Source organism: Phyllostomus discolor, chromosome 11 (assembly GCF_004126475.2).
Source record: "Phyllostomus discolor isolate MPI-MPIP mPhyDis1 chromosome 11, mPhyDis1.pri.v3, whole genome shotgun sequence".
Taxonomy (NCBI): Eukaryota; Metazoa; Chordata; class Mammalia; order Chiroptera; family Phyllostomidae; genus Phyllostomus; species Phyllostomus discolor.
The window spans coordinates 40526238-40547820 of record NC_040913.2 but is presented as its reverse complement, the minus strand read 5'-3'; the positions used below and the strand labels follow the sequence as shown (position 1 = coordinate 40547820).

The 21583-nt window shown below is 36.3% G+C and overlaps 1 long non-coding RNA gene across 1 annotated transcript; it reads left to right on the top strand.

The window, feature by feature from the left end:
• Positions 1-3733: 3733 nt before the first annotated feature.
• Positions 3734-19397, top strand: LOC118497256. Its single transcript, XR_004899778.1, has 3 exons — positions 3734-3844; positions 10937-10943; positions 19225-19397. It is a non-coding gene; the product is annotated as an uncharacterized LOC118497256 (long non-coding RNA).
• Positions 19398-21583: the final 2186 nt, after the last annotated feature.

Here is a 21583-nt window from a genome sequence, read left to right as displayed (position 1 = left end):
ATTTTCTATTCTTCCACAACCCAAATAGGTGGTTGAAGTGTTCATTCACATAATTCTAAGAAACTTTTTTGTGACATGTGTTCTGATCCTAACACAGGAAATTTGTGAAGATTCTGAGCTTACTTAAGCTGTTTTAGCTTGGAAGTGATATGTGGGAAGTTTGTTCAGATTTACTTTTTTTGTGTGCAGCACCTAGAAATTACATAAAGCATTGCATAACACTGAGACTGATGAGGTGCACCTGCCCAGGACTGACATGTTTTACTGTTATCCAGAAAAGGTTGTGACCAGGACTGATCCTGGATAGGAAACTGGCCCCACAAAGTAGCATTTCAGCTTCCAGAAAGTATAAGATGATTCTCATTGACTCAGATGTCATCACCTGTGTTTGTGTGCCCTCTGGTGAGGCTCCTAGGGTCCTAAAGCTCATACCTTCCCCTTTTCAGAGAAGGTTGCTGATCTCACCACATCATCTTTTTCTGCATCTTACAGATACATACATAAAAATGCCAGGTACTGAAATTCACAGACTAACTTTGTAACTAATATATGAAACTGTGACCTTCTCTCTACCAGTTAGATACATCCACTCCATACTTTGAGTGGGTCACTTATCACACAAAGAAGCAAACATAAAAATCAGGTGAGGTAGCAACAATATCCAATAACCATATTTAGTAAGAGCATTCACTATAGAAGCCACCTGTGCAATGAGAATCAGCAGGAAAACCATGGCCTCTGCCCACTGGCTCTGGCAGGTTTCTTCTTTGACCCGCTTTCATTTGTAGTTAGGGAATAATTCTTACTGGGATATTCTCTAAGACTTCTATAGATTGAATGAGCTACTGTGTTGCCACCCTTCAAGGCCAGGCAGGTTCATGGTATTTGTTCAGACAGAAAAATATTTATGCAGCCGTTGGGATGGCTGGCATGCCTTTATTCATGGGTGGGTGAGCCATGCATGCTGCAAGCTGCTTGTCTATCTGCATGTCTCATGTCATGGCTCTTGCTCCCCATCGTGGCACCCATCATGGCACCTGTCCCCTTGCATGTCTGTCATCATAATTGCCCCCAGCAGGGAGTCCCTACCTGTGTAAGTACTAGAGGGGAACAAAACCCGAAAACTGCCAGAACAATATGCAACTTAACATAATTCTGTGCACGTAAGCCTGCTTCATGTTATGGAAATGGTTTATCAGACTCAGTCTCAAGGCTATGAGAACACTAATTATCAGGCCCCTCTACGGCTATGGGAACACTGCTTCCTTTAGTTACCCAGACACCTGGGTGAGGAAACCAGACTGCCTTAACCTACCCTACAGCTACCTAATATTTTAAAAGAAATAGTTTCCCTTTTTGTTTCAATTACTTAAACTTGATTTCTTGAAAATTAAGATAATCTTCAATATGTACTATTTTCTGCAGTGTCGTCCTGAAGTCTATTGTCTGTAAGGGTGCCATGCTGTCTTGATTTGTCTGTTGATGGTGGCTAAAATCACACAGCATTCCTTTCTAGCTTAAATTTTCACTAATTTCCTCAGCTTGGCTGCTGTTTCATGTGAAAGAGGAAAGATTTTTACATCTTTTTATATCTTTGGCTGTTTCGTTCCTTATGGTGGCAGAGAATGTGCATCATCAAAATCCCCTTTATAAAGTGTGCATTCCCCAGCCTCCTCTGAAGTTAGGTATGAGAAGTTAGTAAATTCTCTCTGATGAAATATATATACATAAATATTTAATGACATGTGAACAGAAGAACTGAGAAAAATCTTTACTGAGCTCCTTTATGCTTTTTGTCTTTTTTGTTGACCTTCCAGGGTGACCTTGGAAGCCTTGTATTAAAGATGGTAGACTGGCCATCAGCCTGATGACTTGAGTGACTTTTGTTCAAGAAGGCCTTAAAGTTGTCTTCAACTTGACTAAATTCTAGACAGCTAATTTCAGAATCTAGGCTCCTGACCTCTCTTTCTTAGAGCATTTACTTTAGAAAATTTATAGCAGTAAGCTCTTTTTCTGGCCCTTTAAGATGTAAATTTTTTTAACAAAGATTATTGCCAGTTTTACAACCCAGTAATACCTTTCTCAAGGACCCGGAGGCCCTCCTTCTGAAATGTTATCATAGAGAAAGAGAAAGCTGCTATCTCCCAGTTTCTAATGGAGGAGTGAAGCCTGATTTGATCAGATTTGAGGAGACACCTTCATCCAAGTAGTGAAACTGCCTCCTTTCATGAAGATAAGAAAAAGTTTACTTTTCCTTTGAGTAAAGTCACTTAGAAAACACATGGCCTATGCTCTCCCCCTCACCCAAGTTTTTTAAAACACCCTTTGTTTTAGTCCATGCAAGTTCAGACTGCACTCTAGTATCCTTTTGCTAAGAAAAGTATTCCATTGCCCTTAATCCACACAAGGACTAAATGAGAAGAGAATAAACTTCTAAGGTATTAAGATAATGAAATTTGGAGTCTACTGAAGTTTAGAAGCTAACAAACCCTGACTATTGTGATGATATTTATAGCTGAAAGCAGGGGAAAATTGTAATAAAAAGTGTAAAAAATACTAACACGCCCTGCATTGGCTTAGTGGTAGTGTTATACACAAACATTTATAGCGGGCTGGGAATCTGGTGCCCCATATCCTGTGGTGGCATGCTTGGCAAAATTTAGCCTCTAACAAATTGGAATGTGGTCTAAGTATTTTTCAAGACTTTAGCTCTATGAAAGGAGAGTGGAAAAACCCAGAAAACTATTGAAAAAACTTGCAACTTTTAGCAGGGTATTGCAAAAAAGAGAGGCTCTGCCAGTAATTGCAAAGATTCAAAATGTGCAACATTTTTTAGACAAAGAGCCTCAAATTATTAGAAAATCTATTGAAGAATGCATCCCAAGTGTCAGGAAATAAAAGCAAAAAACAAAAAATGCTTGAGAAACAAAGGCTTTGAAGAACTTTCATTTAGAAAAAAGACTCGATATATTATCTATTTTTAGGTGGTGAGCATAAGGGTAGATAATAATAAATGTGATCCCTTTGCACCCATACCTCAGACAGTCTGTAGGTAGCCATGGCTGAATAGATTTCTGGAGAATAAGAGAAAGTAAAGCAACAGTGAACCATGGAGTAGAATGTGAATTTAATCATGGATTCTTTCCCATTGTCAGGGGAAGGGTTTAAAACAGAAGCTACCTGGTAGGAGTTCATCTGTGTTAAGAGTCTCATAACTTGCTAAGTTTTTCTGATCTTCCCTTTTCAGAATGAATGTATTTACTGCTCTTATTTATACTGGCTTCATCCTTTGTAATGTGTATATTGGAAGTAGAGTAAAGCAAAAGGTTTGTATTTTATTTTATAAATTGTTGTATCATGAGGAACCTTGACCAGACCTGATGGAAAAGATTGTGAATCACCCAGAGACTTTAGAATTTCATGCAGATGTGACTAATGAAAGGAACTTTGTCTTACCTCCATTGGGAGGGACTATCTGTGCTCTTCATAGAAAGAAGGCTACAGATAGATATTTGGTGGCTTGAGAGGCTGCTGTGGCAAAGACCAATCACTGTCCAAGAACATCATGTTCCTCTCTCCTCTGGGCATATAGGTAGATTCCCATATTTCATGCAAATGGAGGTGGTAGGTCGTCCACTTAAGAACAGGATGAGAGCAGCCTATTCCATACAATATCCTGCAAAGCAAGGAGCTGCTTCATACTCTTTATCTCTTTCTACTTTATTGAGTTGTAGATATCCAAATTTCTTTGTAAACCAAGTGTTGAACACAGTGGAGCTGCTATGAACATGGATCCTGAGTAGTTATGTAGAGGACAGCTGTTCTTTGAACCTGAACATCCACTGTAGACCATGAGTTGGAAATAAATAGCTATGTTAACCCACTGCAATGTTTGGATTGTTTGTTGCTGGAGTCAGCCCTTCCCTAACCAACATAATGATAATGATATTTTTTCTTATTCAATGCAAGAGAATTTTATATAGACATTAAGTGACTTTTAATTTCCAAACCATTATATTCCCATTTTCTTACTTAATCTTCATAGCAAGCCCAAAAGAGAGATCTCTATTGTATTGTGAATGCACTAGGAGAGGTTTCATTATAGAACCAGAAAATTACAGACCTGGAAAAGAATTTTAAACTCTCTAAACCCAAAGCCCATGATGTTTTTAGTATTGCTCTGAACATAGATATGCTTGTTTGTACACTTGAAATTAAAGAAATTCCACTTTCTTATTTCTTTCAAAAATATCAGTTTCTTGAACCATGTTTTTCCTCTTAAGATGTCATTTACTAATACCAGCTCTATTTTTCACTTTAGCTCATTAAACAAAGTAATATTTCTATTTCCATGTATGGTACTTAGATTCCCACCCCCACCCCCTTCTAAAATATTTCTAATTGTGGAACTCAGTATCTATAACACTATCTTTACATAGTTGCCTGTGGCAGTCACTGAGTTGGTCAATTCATCAAACAAGAAAAAGCAACAAAAGCATAACCAATACAATAAATGCATTTTTCAACTCTGTATGTTTAAGTGAGTCCAGGAAGATAATATGTGGGATGGGGCTGTAGTTCTGTGTGATAGGCATCTGTCATTTATGAGGCCGCGTCTGTGCAAGCATTCTTACAGAGTGCTCTTCAGCAAAGTTTGTGATTATACCTCAATGAAATCTCACCCTCTGGATCTATCTTTTCAGAAATAGCTTTTAAAACATTTTAACTCTTAAAGCTCCATTTTTATTAAAGCCAAACTTCCTTTCTTCTAGTGTTCCTCTGCTTTTCATCTTATATTTCACCATTATATGGAATACATTTAATTTTATCCTGTGTATTACTTACACAGTTTGAGTTATTTTTGAGCAGTTTCAGAAGTGAAGTTTCTAACTGGCCAGTTTCAAGCCTTCCATGTTCAGGCAGGAGGTTTCTTGAGATACACATAGCTGCCAATACCAGCTAAAAATGGATGAACTAAAACTAGAATTAGTTTGATTTAGGATTCAATGGAATTCAATATATAAAATACAAAAATACCATTCGGTGGGGGTGAGCTCTTCCTATGACCTAGGCAGTCGATGAAATTCCTTTTAGAAAACGTGAAATGGATACAATATATTGTATTTTAGAAAGTGCATATGCTACTTTTTAAAGAAAACATGTAACAGCTTCATTTTATATTAATGGACATTCTTTCAAAGAATAATAGCATTCAAAAATTCTTACGAATATAAATGTAACTACTCTTGTTTTTCATCATAAAACTAGTAGTAAATGGGTTTATACAATATGCAGATCACTGTATTTCCTATTACAGTTTATTTATACACAATAAACATAATAAGACAGTTAAACTGGGTCTAATTTTGTCTAAAAAAAAAGCCAAGATTAAACTGGTTCAAACCTCAAAGGCAATTTATAAGACTGAAAAGTCCAAAGGTTGTCTCAGTCAATAAGCACCTTGGCCTTGTTATTATAAGGCTCTCTAGACTTTGGTTTTGTGGGGATTTTAAACTTGCAGTAGGTTTGGAAGTGGCTTCAAGCTGCCACTGGAGCGCTAACCTTCTTAGTCACATGGGGAAAGAGAGGCAATGCTTCTCTGCACACCATCATACAATACCAGGTTTTGCATTGATTTTCCCCTCCCTAAACACACACACACACACACACACACACACACACACAACCCATATGCTTCTTGGCTTATATTTCATGAATTAATCACTGTGGCAAGGGAATGGTCGTAACTCATATTGGCTTAGACTGCTCAGTCCCACTGTTGGACCTGAGAGAGGGTTGGTACAAAGGAGCAGGAAAGTATGGGAGGCAAAGAGGCAATGAAATGCCTGCTGTTTACTTACTAGTATTCCTATCATTTTATTGGTGAAGATCTGAAGGTTAGCAAATTCAAACGATTTGACAAAGCAGTAAATTTCAGAGCTGGGACATAAGCTGAGATTCCAAAGATCACCCTGTTAATCAAGTCACTCTTAATTTTAATTTTTCTCATTCTATGCATTAATTAGAAACAAAATAAATTGAATGTAATGCTGTTTTCTAAGTATCACATCTATTTTCCTGCCTTTTGTGTCATGGTGAGATATAAAATGAGTCTGTTTATGTTGTATAAGTTAAAGGTGAGTAGTTTAATCTTAGATATTGAATTCTATTTAATTTTATAAATTATTATGAGTTCTTAGTACAGTGGTATTTTTATGGTTGCTGTGTGGTTAAAATTGATAATAATAATTGAGATAATAATAGAAAACACTTCTATAGAACTTAGTGTTTTCCTGACACTTTTCTATATGCTTTGCACATAATAGATCATTTAGTTCTCATCACAATGCTAAGTGTTGTAGTTATGCTGCAAACATAGGTTAAGGTACTAAAAGAACAGAGTTATAGCACTTAAAGAAGACAGAATTTTACTTTCCTCTTGTTTAATAGTTTGTGATGGGGATATAAGCTCTATTCTATGGCATTATCCAGGGAACCAGACTAGTGTGATGGCTCTGTCATCCTCAGTAGGCACTTCTGCCTCTGCATAAAGTGCAAGTGCTCCAATTACTGACAATTACTAGCTAGTGATATGGGGCAAAGAAACTTAACAAGCTATTTGTTCTTAAGGGGAGACCTAGAACACTCATATACTATTGACCAGTATTCAAACACATGGCCACACCTGCTTGCAAGGGAGGCTTGGAGCTCAACTCTGTAGAATGCCATGTGACCAGCTGAAACTCAAAGGTTTCTGTTACTAAAATAAAGAATGAGAAAGTAGATAGTGTGAAGCAGAAGATTTTGCCACAAGTAAGTAGTATTGTATTTCCATGTTGCAGCTGAAGAAACTAGTGCAATTGTCCCACAGTTATCAGTGGTAGAGCCCAGATGTATCCAAGATGGTGTGGCTTCAGACACTATGGTCTTAACCACCATTCAAAGCTGCCTACACAGAAAGGTTTAATATGTAGACTACAAAAGGGAACTTTCACCCCTCACCCCTATCCTCCCAAATCCTGTCTTGTCTTTAAAGGTACCAATTGCAATTTGGTGACAATTTTTTTCTAAGAATTTTAATTTTTGGTACTTTATTCCTTTGAGAGTCATACATGTATTTTAATAGCTTAATTTTCTTTGTTAAATCACTCAATACTAATGTAAAGAAAGTTCTTAAAGCTAAATTCCTTTACCTTCTATCCAGTTTCATTTATTTCTGAGACTGCATTGTTGCAAGTTGAAGTTTACTAAATGTCTAATAGACATAAGAGAATAAGTAGGTTAGAGTTCTTACTTATAATGTGCTTATTGTTGAACATTTACATTTTCTTATACACTGCTCAGCCAACAAACAGTAAAATCATCTTACATAGTAGTAATTTTCCATTCTCTTACAGAGCTGAGCTATTAGATACCAAGTAAACAATTCATGGCTAAGAACTGTAGTCACACTCATTGCCTGCATGATGCTTGATTGGTAGGGTCAGCATACATTTTTGTAACTGCACAGTTGCAGATATGTTGAATTGATCACAACCAACTTCTTTGGCAGTAAAGTACACATTTTGGTGCACATTTAGATGAATATTTGAACATCCAGACCAATACATTTCCCTTCTTGCCTGCAAGGTTTCTTTTGAGAAATCAGCTGATAGTCTTATGAGAACTCTTTCATAGGTAATTGTCTCCTTTCCTCTTGCTGCTTTTAAGATTCCTTCCTTATCTTTAATCTTTCCTCATGTAATTATGAGGTACCTTGGTGTGTGCTTCCTTGGTCCAACTTCTTTGGGACTTTCTGGGCTTCCTGGACTTCCTGGAAGTCTATTTCTTTTGCCAGATCAGAGAAGTTCTCCTTCATTATTTTTTCAAACAAATCTGCAGTTTCTTGCGTTTCCTCTTCTTCATCTGGCATCCCTGTGATTCAGATGTTGGAATGTTTAAAGTTTTCCCAGAGATCCCTCAGCCTCTCCTCATTTTTTTGAATTTTTGTTTCTTTGTTCTGTTCCGGCTGAATGCTTATTTCTTCCTTTTACTCCAAATTGTTGATTTGAGTCCCAGTTACTTCCCTTCAGTCTTGGTTCCCTGTATATTTTTCTTTATTTCACTTTGGATAGCCTTCACTTTTTCCTCTATTTTGCAACCATACTCAACTGTTTCTGTGAGCATCCTGATTACCAGTGTTTTGAACTGTACATCTGATAGGTTGGCTATCTTTCATCACTTGGTTGTTTTTCTGGAGTTTTAATCTGTTCTTTAATTAGGGCCATATTTCTTTGTCTCAACAGGCCTGTTACATAGTAAGGGGCAGAGCCTTAGGTATTTGCAACAGGGCTAGGCAAACCAGGTCTCTGCATGGTGGGGCTACCTGTGGGAGAGGGGTCCAGGAGGGAACAATGCCACTTGCTCAGTTCTCAGCTGGCTTTCAGTCACCTCCTGTGCTACCCACAAGCAAGTTGGACCCTTCTGGTGCTGACTCCTGGATGGGTGGATTTGTGTACATTCTAAGACCCTGTGGGTCTCTCCAATAAATTCTCCTGTTAGGCTGGGACTTTCTTTTGCTGCTTCACCCCCCACAGTTTTTTACAGCCAGAGGTTTCGTTCGGGGCTTTATTTCCCTGCACTGGAACCTTGGGTTGCTTGGTGTGTCTCGTTCCCCAGGTGTTCCTCCTGGTTTATCTAAATGCAAGCATCGGACTGCCAGCCACCACCTCCCTACCCACTCCTCCAGCTGCTGCCTTACTGGTGTCCTCTCTGCCCCAGCTGCCTGTGTCTGCCCCTCCTACCAGTCTTGATGAATGTTTTTTCTTTAACTTTCTAATTGTCAGACTTCCATACAGTTCTATCTTCTGGAAGTTCTGGTTGTTCTTTGTTTTTCAATTTGTTGTTGTCCTTCTTTTGGTTGTGTGAGGAGGCAAAGTGTATGTACCTATGCCTCCATCTTGGCCAGAAGTCCTCATTCACTCATTTTGCATATATTTGTTCATAGAATTACTTGGTATGTCCTTTGTATGGGAAATGAAAAATAAATAAAATTCACTATTCTTGAAGAATTTAAAATGTATGTTGGAATAAAACATAAACATTAAAATATTATGTGTAAAAGGAAGATATAATTTACTAAATAATTGAAATTATATTTAATTATTATTATGGGAGATCAACAATTCTAGGAATCACTATTGATTGGTATCCTTAGAGAATGATTGCAGAAGATAATAGAAATATATTTGACATATGGTCCAAACCTATTGGAAAGGCAAAGGATATTGAAAGGGAGGTTTACAGACATAAAAGAAGTATCTGTGAACAATATTACAAGTGTAGAGGAGCTCCATTGTAATGGAGAATAAATGAATAAGGAAGCAAGCTGAAATAGAGATTCTTCTTGTGGTGCAGGAGGTGACGTGATTGGTGATGTGACTTGCAACAGGAATGCAGAGATTTGAAAACCCTGGGCAACATAAGGATGCTCCCATTTTTCCCCTTTAAACTTTTATATATAATTTATATAAATATATGCATTTTATGTGCACATATGTGTATATATAATATATATGCAAACATATATTTGTATATATATATATAATTCTAATTTTTATACTCTGAATTTTTTTCTTGAAAGTTTCTATTTAAAGATCTGACACTGTTAAATTTCATTGGGTTTTTGATTTTCAATTATTTTTCTACAGTTTTATTTTGCCTTGAACTATGCTGCCTTGGACTATAATATTATCTCATATTATAAACTAAACATTATTAAATAGGACTAGTATTTGCATAAGTGTCTTCTAAGAAAAACTTGTATGCCTCAGCAGTAAATGTTATTTGACATTTTGAATGCTATGGAATACTGAAAATATATGTGAACTTATAGTGGGAGTTGGGGGCTGAGTGGGGTAGGGGAGAGCAATGGGGTGTTCCCCACTGTAATTGAACAATAATAAAAAAAGTTAAATTTGAACCACTTGTCAGAATGTATATATTTGAAAAATATTTTATCTTGTGTATGTCATCCAGATATCGAACCAACTAAATAGTTAATCATAACCAGAACATAGCTTTAGTGATAAAACCATAATAAGATAATCTCTTTTGCTTACGAAATAGACCTAAAATGACATATCACTAACAGTACCTGCCATTTTGATTAGTTATTTCTTATTGTTCTTGACTGCATTACAAAAATCCTTAAAATGTGAATATTATCGTATTTTTTATCTTATCATGTGTTTTATTTTAACATTATAAAACACATGAAGTTAAATTCAATTGAATCAAATTTGATTGTGGAAGTGCTCATAGAATAATTATTTAATCACAATAATCAAATTTTACTATTATCTTTGTGTTATAACTTATTTTGATAATTAAAGTCTCAAGTGCATGTTAGTATATTGGCTTATTTATAAAATGAAATAGAAGTTGAACTGAATAAATTAACATAAAAATGAAAAAATCCAATAGAGGTAGAATTTTCATTTGATGTATGAGTTTTTCTTTTTTCTTCCATAGACACTATTGGGGAAAAATAAATATAAGATGCTCATATCTGAGTTCCAGCCAAGGTTTGGTGTAGGTAGAAACTCTTTGCACAACTAAAAGGAGGATAACAACCAATCTAAAATCAATAAACAACAAAAAGTACCAGAAAATTAAACTACATGGAACTCTGACAACCAAGGAGTTAAAGAAAAAATCAACCAGAACAACCAGACTGGTAAGGCAGAGGACCACTCAGACCAAATCAGAAAAATAGCTAGAGAGGTGGCTGAGGGGCGGGGGTGGCTGCGGAGCTCACAGGGTGCACAGGAAGGGCCGAGTTAAGGGGAAAACTGAGACTCAGAGCTGACTGTGGGCTACTGCTGGGGTTGCCACGGTGGGAGTTTCTCCCAGTCTTACACAAGAGTCTGTTGAAAAGTATGCTAGAGACAAGCAGGCAGGCTGTTCCCTCGCTGGCCCCTCCCACATAAGCAGCACCAAAATGCAGCAAAGAAGGTTGCCCTGCCTTGGTGAGTACCTAAGACCCCACCCCCTTACAACCTATCAGCTGAGCCAAGACAAATAAATATGGCCCAAATGAAAGAACACAGCAAAACCTCAGAAAGAGAACTAAGCAATGAGGAGACTGCCAACCTATCTGACGGAGAGCTTAAAGCTCTGGTAATCAAAATGCTCATAAAACTGATTGACTTTGGTTGAAAAATGAAACAACAAGTGAAAGATACCCAAAATGAAATGAAGCAAAATATTCAGGGAACCAACAGTGACAAGAAGGAAACCAGGATTCAAAGCAATGACTTGGAACAAAAGGAAGAAATAAACATTCAATCAGGTCAGAAGGAAGAAATAAGAATCCAGAAAAATGAAGAGAGGCTGAGGATTCTCTGGGACAACTGGAAACATTCAAATATCCAGATTATAGAGGTGTCAGAAGGAGAAGAACAAGAGCAAGAAATTGAAAACTTATTTAAACAATTAATGAAAGAAAACTTCCCCAATCTGGCAAAGGAAATAGACTTCCAGGAAGTTCAGGAAGCCCAGAGTGTCCCAAAGAAGTCAGACCTAAAGAAGAACACACCAAGACACATCATCATTAAGTTACCCAAGATTAAAGACAAAGAGAAAAACCTAAAAGCAGCGAGAGAAAAGGGAACAGTTACCTACAAAGGAGTTCCCATTAGGTTATCAGGTGGTTTCTCAAAAGAAATCTTACAGGCAAGAAGGGGCTGGAAAGAAGTATTTGAAGTCATGAAAGGCAAGGACCTACATCCAAGAATACTCTATCAAGCAAAGCTATTATTTAGAATGCAAAGGCAGATAAAGTGCTTCCCAGATAAGGTCAAGTTAAAGGAGTTCATCAGCACCAAGCAATTATCATATGACTGCATTAAAGGGACTCATCTAAGAAAAAGAAGATAAAAAATATAAACAGTAAAAAGACAACAAACTCACAATTATCAACAAATGAACCTAAAAGAAAAGAAAAACAATGAAAACAAAAACTAAGCAAACATCTAGAATAGGAATAGAATCAGAGAAATGGACATTACATGGAGGGAGTTCAGTGGGGAGGAGGAAGGGAGGAATGAGGGGGGCGGAGAAAGGTACAGGGAAGAAGAAGCATAATTGGTAGGCATAAAATAGACAGGGAGAGATTTTAAAAATGGTATAGGAAACAGAGAACTCAAAGAATTCATGTGTACGACCCATGGACATGAACTAAGGAGCGGGGAATGCTGGAGGGTTGGTGGGGTATGGTGGAAGGGGGAAAAAGAAGGAAAATTGGAAAAACTGTAATAATATAATCAATAAAAAATAAAAGATTGCTCATATTGCTTTCCTCTTATGTCATAGGCATTTGATAACATAATAGAGTATATTAAATATTTTCTTTGTACATTATACAAAACTTGTAAAAACAAAATCCAGGTAAAAAAGAATGTGGTAGAATCTTCAAACTGGTACTGGGGACTTTTTATATCAAAATCACTGAGGGAATGAGGCTATTGGATACAGCAGAAGGAAATATGGGATTGGCTATAAAGTTCATTTAGTTTTCCTGTATGATGGCTCTAGTAGTGCTTAGTTGTCTTTAACTTCATGTGAGACAATTTTGTTAGATTGTATTGTGACAGCTGTCATATCAGCATGCATTTAAAAAAACATCAAAATTGGTAAATTATTATGCTTTATTATTTTAAGAAAGGTAAAAACACAACTGAAACACAAAAAAAGATTTGTGCAGTGTAAGGAGCAAGTGCTGTGACTAATTGAATGTGTCAAAAGTGGTTTGAGAAGTTTTTTGGTACTATTGACATTTTGGCCAAATAATTCTTTGCTGTGGGACTGTCTTATGCATTGGGAGATATTTAGCAGCACTGTTGACTTCTAAAAGCCAGTAGTGGGAGAAGGCCAATATACTCAAAATATCAATAAAGTTATTGGTAAAAATGAAAAATATGTCTTTTGCTTTATGGAAAAAAAAAACTAAACGTACTTTTTGGCTAACCCAATACATATTTCTACAATTTGAAGTAGAAGATTCCAGTCAAGAGAATATTATGCCTGTGGTGATTCAAAAATTTGAAGAAATTCCACTAAATCTTATGGAACTGAAAACATGAATTTCATTATAATAGAGTAAGACAGGAATAACTTTGTGTAAGAGAATTCTTATAACTGGTGGAAGATGATACGTTTTAAATGTAGTGATCTGTTTAGCTATGACATATGATAAACCTAGCTTAAGAGTAAATTTGTTGTTGTTTGAAGAGGATCCTTTTACACATTTTTGAGAGAAGATGGCCCTTGACACACCTAAAAAATATTTTTTTCATTTTACTTTTATATTTGTTTAGTGAGCAGATACTTGCACTGTGCAAATAATCATGTTTCTAAGCATAAATTTGCTTATTAGCTTTACTATCTTTATATTATATTCCTGAAATTTTTATTACCATGGTATTTGTCAAATGATGAATCTCTTTTTCCATAATTCCCTACACACTTATTAATTGGAATTACACTGTGGGGAAGAGCTCTCTTGCTTTCCACTAATTAAGTTATATAATTATATATTTCTATCAGTACATAATCATAAATATGTTTTTTGAAATATAATTTACATACCATAAAATGTATACTTTCAAAGTGTAAAATTCAGTGGGTTTTAGTATATTCACAAGGTCATGCAACCATCACCACTATCCAATTCCCTAACAATTTCCTCATGCCAAAAAGAAGCTCCCTATCCATTAGCAAAAAATTCTTATTGTCTGTAATACCTGTTTCTGGAAAACATTAATTTATTTTCTGACTCTATAGATTTACCTATTCTGAACTTCACCTCTGTACTCATGTCTCCATGTCAACACACACACGTGCAAAACACATCCATGTACATATATACTGGTACATTATTTTCCCTTTAGGAACATTCTTTTTCCATTTCTCTAATGCAAATAATACTGTCCAAATCTAGACAAACTTTAAAATCAAGGCTTTTTCAAAAGCAACTTTTTCCTTGAATCTTTTCCTCTCACCATCTGGAAGACACTTATAAAATGTTTAAGAATAGTAAACATCCTCACCCTTCTGAACATCAGCTGATGAGAAAGCCTTAGCTAGAGGTATGTATCTCCAAACTCATACATCTCCATATAATTTTTTTGTGTATAACTTTCTCTATAGTACATTGATTTGCCTGCAAGTAATAAAAAAAGTAGATTGCTATAGGATATTCTGCATAAGAAACACAGTATAACAAATTCTGTATTTCAAGTGTAGGGGTGACTTCTTATTTTTAAGTTTTAGGTTCTTTTACAATATTATTATTTGCAAATGAGATAATCACAGCCACCTGCATTTGAAATCCAGGTCTTTTGCTTACTAAAATATGTGCTGTAAGTATAAATTATATATCCAGAATTTGAATGTTTAATCCAATGAATAAATGTGAACATTTTTTATTTAAATTATATTTTATGGTTTATGCTATTACAGTTGTCCTAAATTTTCCCTCTTTGGCCCACTCCACCCTGATCCCCTCCTATTTCCTCATGCAATCCCTACACTGTTGCCCATGTCAGTGAGTCCCACATACATTCTTTGGCTACTCTATTCCTTATGCTATACTTTGATCCTCATGACTACTCTGTAATAGGTAAACCAATTTCTGTTTCTTAATCCCTACAACTTTTTCACCCATACCCTTGACACCCTTCCCATCTGACAACCATCAAAATGTTCTCTGTATATATGATTATGTTTTTGTTCTGCTTTTTCATTTATTTTGTAGATTCAGTTATTGATAGATATGTGATTATTACCATTTTATTGTTCATATTTTCTTTTTCTTCAAGACTCTTTAACTGTATAATAATGGTTTGGTAAGGATGAACTTGTTTAGCTTTTTTTTTTTTTTTTTTTTTTTTGTCTGAGAAGCTCTTTATCTGTCCTTCAATTCTAAATGATAGCTTGGCTGGATAGAGTATTTCTTCTCTCTCTCTTCTTCATGGGGGTTCCAGTACCCCCATGATGCTAATGTTGTACACTTGAAGTTGTCCTAGTGGTTCCTTGCACTATCCTCATTTGTTTTGAATTCTTTTTTCTTCTTGTTGTGATTGGGTATTTTTACTTTGCTTTTTGCTAAATCACTGATTTGATTCTTAGCACCATTTCCTATACTGTAAATTATTCTTCATTTCAGTTAGTGTATCCTTCATTTTTGACTGGTTCTTTTTATGGTTTCCATGACATTTTTTATGCTGTTGAAGGTCTCTGTAAGTTCCCTGAACATCCTTATAACCAATGTTTTGAACTCTGTATCTAGCAGACTGCTTGTCTCCATTTGTTTAGTTCTCCCTCTAGAGTTTTGCTTTGTTCCTTCTTTTGGACCATGCTTCTTTATGTCCTCATTTTGGCAGCCTCCCTGTGTTTCTTTCCATATATTAGGTAGAGCTGCTATGACTTCCTAGATTGACAGAGTGGCCTAATGTAGTGATTATCTTATAAGGTTCAGTAGCACAGCCTCCCTAATCACCCAGGCTGGGCACCTGAGGTACACCTATCATGTAGACTGTGTACACCCCCATTCTGTAGCCAAGCCTTTATTGCTGTTGGCAGGTCAACAGAGGGATTTACCCAGACCAGTCAGCTGCAATATCTGTCAATGACCACTGATCACCAACCTCCAACTACCATGGATGATTAGCTGTGCAGGAATCTATTCTACAGAAAAAGACTCTCTTCATCAGGGCTCTGGTGTCCACTGAGTCTGCCCCTTGAGTGTGTCACCTGGTGAGGTGATGGGGTGGTTGTGCTCTGCTTTGGTCTATAGCTGTTTATGGGTGCAGCTGGCTCTGGGACCTCCTGGGATGTGCAGGCCAAGGTCAGCCAACCCATGTGTTCTATTTGGGGCCATCAAAATAAGCTACAAAGAAATATGCAGGTGGCTGATACATGTGCTGGGCTTGGAGGTGCCTAAATGAGTCGAAGCTGTAAACCAAGGCCGGCTGCTTTGCTGCTAGTGCCAGGCCTGGGGCCACTAAGCAACAGGCACAGGGCACATGGAGGCCAGATGCTATTTGTTTGAGAGAATTTAGGAAAATCTGAAGCACCAGCCAAGACAAGCCATTTGTATGGAAAAGCCACTGGAAATGGCCCAGGTGGACCCAACTGTTGGTTGGGGTGGAGCCTCAGGAAATCACTGGGGTGGAGCAAACAGTGTGAGCCAGGTTGATGGAGTCTCAGATATGGCGCCCACCTATAGGCTCTGTGGCTCTGTTGGGGTGTGCTCAGAAAAGGAGCCTCTTCTAGCACTTTGGGAGAAAGCTGTTCCCCAGCTCTCGCCTTGATGCTAGACAATTCAGTTCCTCCCCATATGTCTCTGATGCATTTCAAGCTGTTTCTCCTATGTTGGAGCTCAGAGGAAATGAGTCTGAGTAAGTCTGAGTGCAGGCCCTTTAAGAGGAACTGGCTGAGACTTTAGCAGTTCATCTTCCACAGCTTCAATCCCTGCTTGTTTATAGCCAGAAGTTATCACTTATCTTCTTGGTACTGGAACTCTGGGCTTAGGAGCCTGCTGTTGGTCAGGGACGCTTTGTTCCCAAGATATCCCTCCCAATTTTTATCTACTACATGTGGGTGTGGGACCAGCCTCTTCCACATCTCCAGTCCTCCTGCAAGTCACCTTGTAGTTTCTTCCATACTTGTAGGACTTCTCTTCAGCTTGATTTCTGACAATTCTGAGTGATGATTTTTCTGTAGTTGAGTTGTAATTTTGATGTGGTTATGTGAGGAGGTGAGCATGTTTACCTATGCTGCTATTTTGAACCTGATCATTATTTTTTAAAAAGAAAGACTAGAAATGGCCAAACTATACTTAAAAAATGTTGCTATGTATTTTGAAAATTGGATGAATGCAGATATTTATTTGTAAGTTCTTATAACTTACATGCTCTTAAATTATGTGACTTTAAAAATAATTTATTTCTTATCAATGATAAAGTTTTACATTTGGCAATTAAAATTTTTTCAACTATAAAACAAATTCACAGCTAGTGTTTTGAAATATTTAGCCAGATGTTTAAAGTATTTTATATTTTTATAAAATATATACTTACAAATAACAGTTATTTAAAATCTAGATAGAATGCAATAACGCTGAAAACCTTGTTGATGAAAAAATGACTTATATTCACACATAAAATAAGTGGCTATGGCAAGCTTCTCAGATTTTATTATGTGTGATTCAATTAGAAAAGCCAAAATCAACTGCTAAGATACATGTTTGACATGTAAATTTCTCTACTGGCCCACATACCCTTACATGGAAATATATGGTTTTGAATAAATAAGTATACTTTGGAATATGTGATTAGTCACACTTGTTGAGTGGCAGAGTTTAGCCCTCATTCAGAGATCCCAGAATGCAGTTCCCCCCTCCATTGAAAAGGAGCAGAATGGGTGAGCAGTCCGGCAGCAGACCTACTTGGTGTGGGCCTTGGAGGTGTGGACATGAAAGCTGAATAGTCAGTGGAAATGGCTGGTTCAAGTGCCACCTTGGTGGCTAAGCTTACAATCTGTGTTACATAGTTTTAATTTCTAACCTGAACAAATGAAAACTCGAAAAAACTCAGTAACTCCTTGGAAGCACAGCATCTCCTGTAACTAAATGACTTTATGTGTAATTTTTGAGTAGGAATTTTGTTTTCCGTTAATTAGTAAGTCATAGTTTGCTTTTGTTCTTTGTTTTTACTCCTTGCTTCTCTCTACCTATAAGAAGTTTTACCTTCTTTCTAGTTTGAAAGATTATTGAATTTTCAGAGGTGTTTCTCATCTTAAATTGAATATAACATTCCCCATCTATGCATAGGTTCCTGTGGCAGCTTCAGACAAATTGATACACTATGAAATGCCTTTCTATATGTAGCACAAAGTAATACTTTATTTTAGAATTTATTTAAGGGAAAATAGGTCTTTAGAGTGATCTGAAATAATAAAAAATGTCAATGTAATTTCAAACAAGTTATAATCGGTTACCCTTTCTGAACTTGCCACACATCCCAGTCAAAGAACAGGATGCCAGACTTTTTCTTTGTATTGTACCTGCTGCTCCAGAAACATGAGTTTGTAAGATGCTTGAGAAAACAGTTCACTTATCTCTTTTAAAAAGGAAATTATTGGGATTAAGTTTAGACCCTTTAAAACAATCTTGAAGAAAGAAAAGAATCAAGTCATACAGCCTACAGAATTTCAGCATCACACATCAGCTTCCAGTGTTGAGTCCCAAACAATGAAACATCAGGGCCAAATTTTGTTTCCAATCTGCAATATAAATATTTGTCATGTTGATCTTATTTAATAATTTAATTTATTTCAGAACAAATGAGTACAGATCCATGCTAATTATTTGAAAGATTATCTTTGAGGTTACTTCTCTGAACCTTAGTTTTGTGAAGAAAATATACAGTGCTTTTCATTAGTTGAAGCAATCTCATATATATTATGTAGATTTTTAAACTTTTGTGATCTTATTGATAGTAAACAACAGGAAGTAAATAGACAGCAATTAACTGTGGGCCAATATTTGGTGGTTTAAAAAGTATCTTGATCTTAGTCTTCTCCATATAATCCCAGAGAATGTTTCTTATATCTTTAGCATTTACAACAAAAACAAAATACCAGAATCAATTTCCAGTGAGGCCAATATTTGAGTTGAGAGGAAGTGATGATTACAATGACAGCATAGTTAGAAATCTTTTCAGATTCAGTACCATTTCCATAATCCTGAGACATCACATGCCACTGACAAGTTATAGTTCTTTTTATACCTCCTGACTGGGTTTTATCTCACTGAGAGATGATTTTATATGCATATGAAGACTTACTCTTATTTTAGAAAAAGATTTATAACCATACAAGGATATAAAAGAAAATGCAGCCACAAAATAAAAGAAATGAAACATATACTACATCTTAATATAAATGCTGATGTAAAAATGATATATTCACATTTCTAATGACAGATCCAACCATTAATAGGTTGCAGCAAGTATTAGCTGATCATGTAGTACTTCTCTTTGGTATCTTGATGAAGGTTGACATTTTTAACATTAAGGGTTAATTAGTTGCCACTCAGAATGAGGTCACAAATGGCTAATTGCACCTTCAGCTAGGTAATTACTGTCATGTATCAAATTCTCATTCCATGTAATTATACAGGATCAGGTGCTCTGACTGCTCACCTAGGGATATGTTTGCCTTCCAAGTCCTCTCCGTGGGAATTCCAAAGTTTTACACAGAAGGTGAATTCACTTGCAATTTGACCTGATGACTAATTTGATGTGCACAAGATTCTATGCCACCCTTTAAAAATCCTGGGCGTAAGGATGTCATCCAGTTACGCCTTAATGTTTCTGGCTTCTCTGATTCTGTAATTTTGCTGCTGTCAGCTCTGATATTGCTGCTCACAGGTTAGATATTCATTAATTTCATCTGGGCTATGCCAAACCTTATTTCCCCCAAATAACTGCTGAAGCTTAGCTTATCATTGACATTTACACAAAATGAATGGGTGCCTCTTAAATAATCAGAGGCAGGTCACAGGTATGCGAAATGATTTCTCCTGCAGCTATTCTATATGCTGTGGGACTGGCCAGAGTCTTAGTCTTGCATCATTGCTCAGACAAAAATGAAATAACTCAGGCATTTTATGAGGAGGAGGACACAGTCCTTCTAAATTTATGCTGCTTCTCCCATCTAGGATACACTCCTGGGGTAAACTGGAGAACAGATTTTCCTGGTTCTCAAAGGGCACTACATAGGTGATTAAGTTAGCTGTTTCTATACTCTCTAATCTGCTGCAGCAGTCTATATTAATAATAGTTAGAATCATTAGATTCTGCACTAATAGGCATTAGTCTCTCATTAACTAGGCAATTTAAATATCCCACAGGGCAATTGGAACTTGCACTTTATAGGTAGGCCGATCAGCACCCTTTCTCTAGCTTGAAGATGAAAAATAGACATGATTCAGTTCAGTGATCATGAATCATGATTGTGTGTGTATGTGTGTGAAATTTCAGTGTGTCACATAAAGATATAATTTAAGTAACTGAACTTGTGGCATTGTACATATGTACATCTATACCTTATGCATGGAAAAGTCAAGCACATTTATAGTTGCCACATGCACATGATCTTTAAGAATTAAACATTTCCTTTGGGTCTCATAATGCATTTCTACTGCAGTTCTTATGTACCATAACTCCCATGGAAGATTTGACAGTCTAATAAATGCGTTTCAAGCCCATGTCCACTGAGAACATAAAATAGAATTATTTTATCTCTTCTCTGTAATGGACACACAAACAGCGACTAACAACAGCATGGTGTTTTAGAGTATGTGAAGAAATTCCAAACATGGTAACCCATTTAATCCGCACTATAAGCCTGTAGGAAAGACTTTTACAGATGTGACATATTTTGCAGGTGGGATATAGTAGTAGGTGTCAAGTTTGTTGTTTGCAAATCTATAATTTTTTTTAGCTAGGAGAAACTAATCATGTTTAAGTAAAATATATATAGGATGTTTTGAAATCCCTGATCTAATAAAACTATTGGTTTCTATATGCATTTGTTATATTGAAAATAATAGAATGGTGTTCTTTGTTATTTTTAATTTGGTATCAGAAATCATCCTGAACATTAGGCAGTCAACTGTAAATGGAGACCATATTTCGATTATGCTCTTTTTCCAATTACAAAGAAATGTATGTGTACTCTCCAGGTAATAAACACTTGGACTTAACCTGACATCCACACAGGGAAAGGTACCATGAACTGATGGTCTTGAGGACTAACACCATGTAACCAACATCCAACTCAAAGTGAAACCCTTCAATTTATCATAGCCAATAGCACTACTGAACTCCTTGCATATGGAAATGAAGTCAGACATTATTTTTAAGGCTTTCTGAAGCTTACATTTTAGTAGGAGAACTGACTTTGAACAAGTCATTCAATTAATTATTTAAGTACAATTGCAATAAACAGTCCCAAGGAGAGCACACAGCAGAGACAGAAGACTGGCTAGGAAAATTTCACTAAGGAAGAGCCATCTTCTCTGAAATCTGAAGGATTAGATATCTAAATATAAGTTTAGATAACTTAATTTTGCTCTTTTTAGCAGATTGAACTATTACTTTCTTGAGTAGCAAAGTGTACTACAAAACTCCTGAGCCCATGAGTTGGGTATTTTGAATAAGAAGACTGGTATTTCAACAATAGTTGCCACTGATATAGCTTATTTGTTCTTTATTTCACTATCATCTTGGGAATTAAATAAAAAGACATAATAGTACAATGAAAGGCAAACATGCCATACATGATTCGTAAGTCTTGTTGCATAATATTCATCAAAGTCTGAGTAAAGCACATTCCAAATATCATTTAGAGGTGACCTTAAAAACCTAATAGCCTTGTCATAAAGGAAAAGAAGAGGGTGTATGGACCCAAATAACTTTTGCAGTTAACACTAAGCAAGAGCTCCTCTGACCTAAAAGCATTCTCTTACTTTAGA